Source organism: Anas platyrhynchos, chromosome 9 (genome assembly GCF_047663525.1).
Source record: "Anas platyrhynchos isolate ZD024472 breed Pekin duck chromosome 9, IASCAAS_PekinDuck_T2T, whole genome shotgun sequence".
NCBI lineage: Eukaryota > Metazoa > Chordata > Aves > Anseriformes > Anatidae > Anas > Anas platyrhynchos.
The window spans coordinates 20,913,497-20,922,274 of record NC_092595.1 but is presented as its reverse complement, the minus strand read 5'-3'; the positions used below and the strand labels follow the sequence as shown (position 1 = coordinate 20,922,274).

General features: G+C 39.5%; 1 long non-coding RNA gene across 17 annotated transcripts; it reads left to right on the top strand.

Annotated features, from left to right (window-relative positions):
• The first annotated feature begins 668 nt into the window (after window positions 1-668).
• LOC106018729 (uncharacterized) lies at window positions 669-8,559 on the top strand. 17 transcript variants are annotated; one of them, XR_005267784.2, is made up of 7 exons: window positions 680-1,548; window positions 1,690-1,870; window positions 4,349-4,427; window positions 4,614-4,744; window positions 5,134-5,392; window positions 5,475-5,985; window positions 8,029-8,559. It is a non-coding gene; the product is annotated as an uncharacterized lncRNA (long non-coding RNA). The 17 variants fall into 17 exon arrangements; XR_005267785.2 differs by having other exon boundaries at window positions 683-1,548; window positions 4,614-4,698; XR_011811405.1 differs by having other exon boundaries at window positions 690-1,548; window positions 4,614-4,698; window positions 5,134-5,253.
• The last annotated feature ends 219 nt before the right edge of the window (window positions 8,560-8,778 follow it).

The following is an 8,778-nucleotide window of genomic DNA, read 5'->3' as shown; positions in this document are numbered from 1 at the left end:
AGCTGTGGAAAAGAGCATACCACAAAGTGTTTTTCAGAGAGGAGAATTTGCTCATTTTTGCAGTTTTCATAAAGAAAAGTGAAGTCACAAATTAGCAATGTTCAGTCTGTTCTGATGAATTAAAGTCACACATTGCTATTTACTAATTATTGAAGCAAAAAATAATCTAAGAATGCAAAATCTGTTGCGTGTTAAAGAGTTCAGAATGTGGACAATGGCCCCAAGAAGTCTCTGGATGTGGCCTGAGATGCAGGGCAGATGTTTGTAATGCATTGCATACGTCCCCCCATGCACATCTGATTTGGAGCTGGCAGTCTGCGATGTTATTTCATTTGATTTGTATATTTGAAAAGCCCCAGCTCTTTCCTCACTGAAGATGAGGAGATTACTTTTTATCTTTGTTTTAATTGGACATAAGTGAAGCAGATTCCTGACAAAGCAAAAATCCAAACATTTTTCTTTCTGTTACATTTTAGAGAACAAATATTTTTAAGGCTTCAGATGGCTCTGTGAGCCAAGGGTCACAAATGGGAAACTAGAAAAGGTGGGAGATGGAGGGAGATTGTGTCAAAGAAGAATGGCAGAGCACTGGCTGGGAAACACAATAATGGATATTATTGCTTTCTGGGTAGAATTAAGGGGCTGTGCCCTTGGCTGGTGTTAATTGGCCTAACTCCACTAAACCTGGTAAAGGATTGATCCACAGCAGCTGTAATCCTCGAGTTAAATCCCAGCCCCACTGGGAGTTTTATCATTGCCTTCAAAGGAGGAAAGATTTCAACCTGCGTGTTATTTTATTCAATCACCTAGTGAAGCTCCTAGCAGTAAAGCAGCTCAGCTCAGTCCCGCTCCCCAGTGGGAGGCATGGGTTCAGACTGCTTTATCAACTAGGAGTGTGGAACTGGCTTTCAGGAAAAAATGGATAAAACCCCTTTGAATAGGCCTTTGTCTCATTTTAGTAATCTATGTTTTTTTTGTTTGTTTTGTTTTTTCACAGATGTAACTCAAAACTGCTGAATTTTCAAATTTTCAAGTCCAAGCCTAGTGAGAACTTTAGTTTTTGGCTTGTTTCATAACAAAACTTTGTGGCAATGGAGAATTTGGTTTCACGTAATCATGGCAGACAACTGAGCTACTGCTAAGCAAACAAGGGGACACATGCATGGATCTCATTTTTACTCCATGCCACGTGCAGGATGCAAGCGTTGATCCTTGCTTATCACAGGATAGATTCAGGGAAGCCAAACACTACACGATGTGAACCAGGACCCCTGACTCTTTTGGGCCTGATAAGATTTACTGATAGGAATGACAAAAAGTACAGTCCCCAGCTGGACTAAATCTCCACCTGATGGAGTCAACGTGGGATTGGCCTTCAGCTGTCTTTATGAATGCTAGTGTGAGTTCAGAGCTGACTGAGAGCTACCACAGAGCAGGCTGTATGAATTCTGAGAAACAGGAAAACACTGTGAGAAAGCTCCTATTTTTGCATCCTTTATGTTGCTTTCACAGCTTGTAACTGCTGAGCCATCAAAAAGCTGCATTTAGGTTTGTTTCTGTTGTTTCAACCATTGCCTCCTTTTTTACTTAACTGTATGGACCTGTGAGTGGTGCATACAGAATATTGGCACCTTCCTAATGATCTTATTTGTGTGGTGAATTTAAGATACTAAATTCAACTTCCCTTAGGAGTAAGCTGGACTTTCTTCTTTGGGCTGTGAATGAAATAGTGTAAGAAACATAAAAATCCCTCTGTCAACACTGCAGAGATGCACACAAAGCCAAGATAAACTCCCCTCACAACACAGCAAATATCCGTGCACTGGTGCATGGGAAGTAGAAAAGGAAGAGCAGCGCGTGAGGTTCAAAGGTAAGGATATCCGCAGTGGGGACCAGTTTGCTTGTTCAGATTTTTTTTTCTCCCCAAACAGTTGTTCAATTTTTGTTATTGAAAAGAGATGATATGGGAAAAAGTAGCTCTTTTGCCATAGAAATAAGATCTCTTTAGGCGCTGTTGTCAAAATACCTACCTTTGGGAGATGGCTTGTTCAAAAATTGAATAGCAGTTTTGGGGAGGACCTCACCTGTTTGTTTTTTGTCAGTAAGCCAGAAGAGTAGCTGCTGTGTCAGAATGGTGATGTTTTAAGGACTTTGATAAAGCTATTTATTTATTTATTTTCTTTCTCTGTGTTTTCTCTGTCCTGTGCTGGTGAACCTTTCACCTGAAATCATTCCTAAGCTACTTTTTGCAACTGTGGTCTTCTCAGCTTCATGCTTATTTCTGTTTTATTTATTTTTCCATGCAATGGCTTTATAACTAAATTCTTATTCCTTTCTTTATCAGATTGCCACCAATCACTGGCAGCAATGATCTGTGAGCTGTAGTATTTAATCCTCTGACTGTTTTTTGTAATTGTCTGCCAAATGCAACCTGCCTTTTTCTTTTTCAATAAATGAACAGTAGTTCGCAGCCATCATCATCTAAAAGCTCACTATAGACTTCATAATATTGACAGTGCTTTTGCAGTAGTGTTAGCACAGGCTCACATCTCCAGCTGTAGCCTTCCAGCTCCAGCCACATTTGGTGGGCAGGAGAAGGGTTGGGGCTAGCCTCTAGCAGGGAATTAGGGTGAATAATGACAGTGGGGAGTGCTCAGTTGGGGTTGTGTGTTCGGGGTAGGCTTTCCTTTTGGTCAACTTGAAATGAAAGCCTGCTTTCTCTGTCAAGCCACATCCCTTCTCCTTAAAGCTCTAAGTGGCTAAATATGCTCTAAAATGAGGAATTGTTTTTCTTTGTTTGTTTGTTCATGTTTTTTGCTTGGATATTTAAAAGGAAAAAAGTTTTAGAGATACCAAAATGACATGTTCCTACTCCACTTAAAGGACAGTTTTGGGGCTTTGGCTGTGTAACAGATAATCTGTGCATCAGATGAACTTGCAAGACACAGTTCAGGCAACAGATGCGAAGAGTGGAAAGCATCCAGTATCAAATTGCCAAAGACTTTCAGAAGGACTAGCAAAGAGTCAGGAGGCTGTAACAGGAGAGTAGCTGGGCATGCTGATACTTCTCATGGCTCTCCTATCAGCTGTATCTTGAGAAATGGCTCACCAAATGCTGCGAAGGCTGCTGCAGCTATCAGTGCTAGTAAATAGCTGAAGCCCACTTAATTCGGGCTTGCTTAGGGTAGCTGGAGAATTCCATCACATCGCACCATGGCTTTGCACAGGCACTCCATAAATCCACATGGCCCTCTCCTTATCTGAATTGCAATGCAGTTATTAAACAAATTGCAAGTCTATTTCATATCCTTTTTAATACTTTGAAAACTGCACAATATAAGGCTTAATAAAAGCTGAATGCTCCAAAACTGCTCTTAGAACTGAAAATATGACTACATCAAAAGACTTTACAAGGGCAGGATTTTAATGGCTGAATAATACGCTGGAACGGAGCAGTAATTTCTTCTCGAATGCTGGGATGAATTATTTATGCTTTGACAACATTATGTGTCTCTAAAGCAGCTTTTAGTTATTCGCCTATTCGAGGACACAGCTGATCCTGCTGCCCGCTCTTGTAATTACATTAACCTCTTGACACTACATGACAAGCTTTTCCTGTGAACTGCGATCAATAGCCCATAACTGCTACCTATTTAATAGGGCCATGGTTACACTTCAGTTCAGATATAATTAGCTCTTTTCCCCCTTCCTCTTTTAACAGAGCGTGGAAAAAGCCCCATGTTGTTTAAATTAAAAACAAAAAAATAAAAATAGACACAACAAAATAAAGGCTGTTAAGGAAAAGAATAAAAGCATTCAGATCACTGAATAGGCAAGCAATATGTTCCCCGAGTCTCTGCTCAGAAATGCACAGCCCTTCCATTAGTTCACATCTGCATTTAAATGGAACTGGAAGCCATAGGGTATGAGGGCTTGTAGGAATCAATTACAGAACTGTTGGTACAGGTGGGCAAGGCTGCGACCTGATACAGTTGAAGCACATGCTCATAATGAGATAAAGTAGGTTCATTTCTGCTCTGTTTTCACCCAGCTTTAATATAAGCATAGCACTTTGTTGCCTCTCAAGCCTCTTCATTTCAGGGATGTATTTGGGTTTGGATAAATACATACAGGGCTGGAAATGAAGAAGTTCAACTAACTGTGTTAACACTTTAAAATGAGTAGTGCTTTCTTGTAGCTAACCTTTTTGCTGTTTGGCCTGTATTATGGATTATCTGAACAGACTAATGAATACAATGTGATGGATAAAGACTTATCTTACACTTGATGTAGCAGAAATTACCGGTCCAGGAGCAAATAAAACAGTTTTCCATTCCTTAATCTGTAGGTGTATAGCCACAATCATGCCATTGGCCCAAAGAACATTGCTCAAGTTGAAATGTATCTGCTTATATTCACTACTCCAAGTAGGTGTTTGTGTTTTCGTGTGTTACTTTGCAAAAGGGCCTTTTGTAATCGGTGTTTTTTTTTTTTTTTTTTCTTTTTTTGTTGTTTTTGCTTGATATTGGGGGCCTGAGTACTTTATGCTGCAGCCCATTTTTAAAGGACAGGACAAACACTTGTAATAAAGCTTAATAACTTTTTCTTTGTAGGCTGTTTGCAAGAGATGTAATCTTGTGCTTTATGTGACCCAAAGAAATCAAGTCCATGATGCTCCTTCGAGGGGTCTCTGGCCAGGTCTGCACCAAGAACAGCTGATGCTACCAAAGCATTACAAAGCAATGTGGGTAGTGAAAGAACCTAGAGGGTTTCTCTCATCAGAACCGTATATTTTTATATCTATGAGCACTTCAGGCAAGGTTCCTCCATGTTTTTTAGGGACATGACCTGAATTTCAAACTTTTTGTGGGTTATATGTTTAAATTTGCAGTAAGATCTGGGTCTTAGGTCTTGCTTTCCTTTCACAGAGCTTACTGGAAAATATTCTTTATTTCCTTTTCTTCAGTGGCAGAAAATTGTCTTTTGTGAGTGTACCGCTCGTGACGACAATTTTGAGATGCAAAAACTGCAGACTCTACCTTCAGCTTAAAAGTGGCAATTCTGAAAAGAAAATGCATTCACTTTAAGTAAAACAATAGTTTTTGTTTACTTGTGTTTGTATATTTTACTTAGATAATGCTGCAGACTGTAGATGTTGCAGAGGTTATTGAAGGACTCATGGACCTGACAACGCTTCGATTTCACGGAAACAGAACTTCAACTGCTTTGTGACATTGATTTCCCAGAGTCAGGGCAAGGTTTGATGATAAACAACATATATTCTCTGGAAGACTTACCTTTGCTTAGTAAATATTTCATTTTCTATTTCAAGGCTGTAACAAAGCCACAGTTTTACTCTGACCTTGAAAATTCAGAATGGGATAATAGATGTGTAAGCATATTTCTGCTATAAACTCTTCCTTATCAGTATGTGTAGTTACTATCTGGATACTTTTTTCTTTTCTTTTTTTCAGGTCAGACAGATTAGCAGAATTGTTAATACTACTATAAGTTGGAGTAATAACACTGTTTGAGATGGTAACTAGATGCTCCTGGGAATAGCACTGAAGTAATCAACCACAAGGCATGGGTTCCAAGGAAGCACTGAAATGCCTTCCCATTTCTCCCAAAAGACAAGAAAGAGAAGAGCTGAATTAGCAGTTAATAATATATAATGAGTTAGAAGTTTGAAGTTTATGATGATTCATAATTATTGTAAGAAACCAGTTTGTCAATTCATGAATTCAAGACAAACTTGTTTTCCTGCACACTGACTATTGCCATTTGTTGTAGTTGTGGTGTTGTATGATCTTTCAACAGGGTTCAATTTTTGGAGATTTTTTTTCCCTTCCTACAACAAATAGTAAGTAAGCAAAGGGTTTGGTGTCTCTGAAAAGAAAAATTGGAGTCCAGTCAGATTTTCAAAGACATTTTTGGTAACAGCCCTTCCTTTTCACAGATTTGTTGATCCCTGTAGCTGACAAGGTAGGTTAAAGCAAGTTCTTATAAAACCACTGTCCTAAGAAAAATGATAGATTATCTGCCTCTCTGCAGAAGGGAGACATTCTCTTTTTATGACTTCTGAGAACATCAGGAGTTTGCCAAAGTGAACCTCTTGTAGCCTTGACAGCCTTGAAAATAGAGCGAATGACAGGGTAGGAAGGAGACAGAGGTAAAGGACCTGAGGGGAGGGCAGGGAAGGAAGAAGGGAGAGGGCTGCTTCTCAGAGCAGCTCCTGGGCACAGGGCTGAAGCAAACACTCCGGCAGCACAACAGATGAGTGTGCCTCAGAAGATGACATTCGGGAATGCACCAAACAAAAAAAGTCATTTAGCAGTTCACTCGCCTCCACAGTTAGCAACCCCTTGCCCCTCAGGTAAAAACAACATTTTTCTTCCTATTTTTATAGGTTAGTCATATTAGGATAATGTCAGGAGATCTGCTTTTATGGTGTTAAACACATAAGTGACAGTTCCTGTACCAAATATACACTTGCCTATTTATAAAAAGGGAATGTTTCATTATCCCCAGTTTACAAAGTAGGAGCTGAGGCACGCTGAGAGGTAGCTTTTATTAAAGGTCACACTGACGTTATGTCACAAAGCCAGGAACAAAAATCAGATCATCTTTAGGATCATAAACCTGTTCCTTAACCACAAAGATATCTTTCCTCCTTCATTTTTACTGTTTGAAATAGGCTGAGAAACCCTTCTGAATGTGGGTTTGTTTAATGGCATTACAAGATTAACAGTAATCATCTGGCCGGAATTTTCACTAGGAAGTCATATTACTATGTATTTATTTAATACAAGATAACCTTTCATTTTCCTGCCGGCAAATATTTTATTTCAGAAGTACTAAGCTGACTAAACTTACAACTTGCATGAGTGATATGAAATCTGAAGTTAAACAGCAGACTGTTTGTTATATTTATAACTGATAGGAAAAGGGATTTCAGTTCATAATTAAAAATGAAAAAATCAACAGCTTGTCAGCATGAAAGTGAAGGAAGTCTGCACTGGAAAATGCATAGCATAGCTAAAGAATTTATGCACCTACTTATTTTCTTGCACACCCTTGTGATTAATCTATATGCTATCAGCCGGGCTTCCGAGCAAGTATTTCCTCAGCATTGCGTTGCACAGAGCAAGGTAGGTCTTGAGAAGAGTTGAGACCTGCTTCAATTTTCTGTGCTTTTCTTCTTGCTTCTAGAACCAGCAGGCTCTGCATTGTTGTGAAGAGAGTGCATTTCATTCTGCCAGGCCCCTTCCTAAAGCCCGTGCCAATTTGACCTCATAGTGGGGTATACTGGTCTTTTAAGGCTGAATGAGCAGAGAATTTGGTTTGGGGGTGAGAATGTGGTTTTGATTACTATCTTTAAGCAGATTTGGCACCTTCATCTGACGTGGGGAAGTAGAAATGAAAATCAAACCTGGAATCACCTGTATGGCAATGCAAAGCACTCCCACTTGACTGGCAAGACATAAAATAACAGGACACATCTTGAATGTAGGCACAATTCCATTAAAGCTGGTATTACCCTAGCTCAGGAACTTCTTTTCCAGAGCACACTGGTTCGTTCTTTTCTCAGTTGGGGTTCAGGCACTTCCTAAAAACAGCTAAGTAAGTTCCTCAAGTGTTTCCCTGAGGCAACACTAGAAGTTATAGGAAAAAATACCGTTCTTGTATCACAATCCATCTATTTGCCTATACATTATTTAACAATGGTCATGTAGGTATGGCAAGAAAGTCATATCTCATGACCCCTTTGAGATGCTACAGGAATAGTATTCCATTACAGTATATAGTATCCATAATGGCTTGACAGATACATTTGCCATATCCAGTGTCCACTTTAAAAAGGGAAGGAGAACAATGGTAACACGATCAATCTATCCATACGCTGCATCTCAGGATACAGCTGGGCTGCTTCTGTTGAAAGAAAACCCTTGAATCTGACAAACACTTTGCTTCTAAATTTGTTTTTCTATTGCGTTATTTCAGGAAATAATTGTTGCTTTAAAACAGGATTTCAACTGCTGTGAAGCAGCTGTCTGCAGTGAGTAAGCTATGAACTCCCCTGGCTTGATGAGGTACGCAGAGCACAGGCACCCTGAAGAGAAGACATTGGGAAATCTGGGCCTGCCATCTACAAAGAACTTCAAGATGCTTTCATCCAGAGCAGGAACTATGCCCATTCCTATGTCTGGGACAGGAAGCAAGGTCAACGGAAAGGAGTTGCATGATCCCTCCAATGCCAGTGAAGCTTGCTGTGCTTTAGGCGTGACAGCACTTGGCTGGGCATCTCTTATGGTTATATAGGAGATATATAACCTTGCAGGATTGCTTGCCCAGACTTCTAGTAGGATTTTCCCTCCTTCTGTTTCTCCTCACTGTCTTCATCCAAATCAAGTCAATTAAGATACTTGCCCTCAACCTTATCTTCTCATAAGACTTCTCACCTGATTGTTGTGTAATACTGTGTAGCCCAACTTAATCTCAAACACAAATTGTAAGCAAATTTCCAGTAATAATATATTTCCAGTGTCTTTTTTCTTATTTTGTCTGATTTTTTTTTTTTTAAAGCTCATTCGTATTTAAAAATGATTTGACTAAATTTTTCATGACTTTTGCTTGCACTTAAGTTAACTATTTCCATATTTAGCAGTCCCTATCAGGCTGCTTATTCACTTTGTATTCAGTCCTGTAGTCAAGGGAATTGACTTCCACACAGCTCTGCATGGATCTATGGCACAGATTACCACAATGAGTATGGTA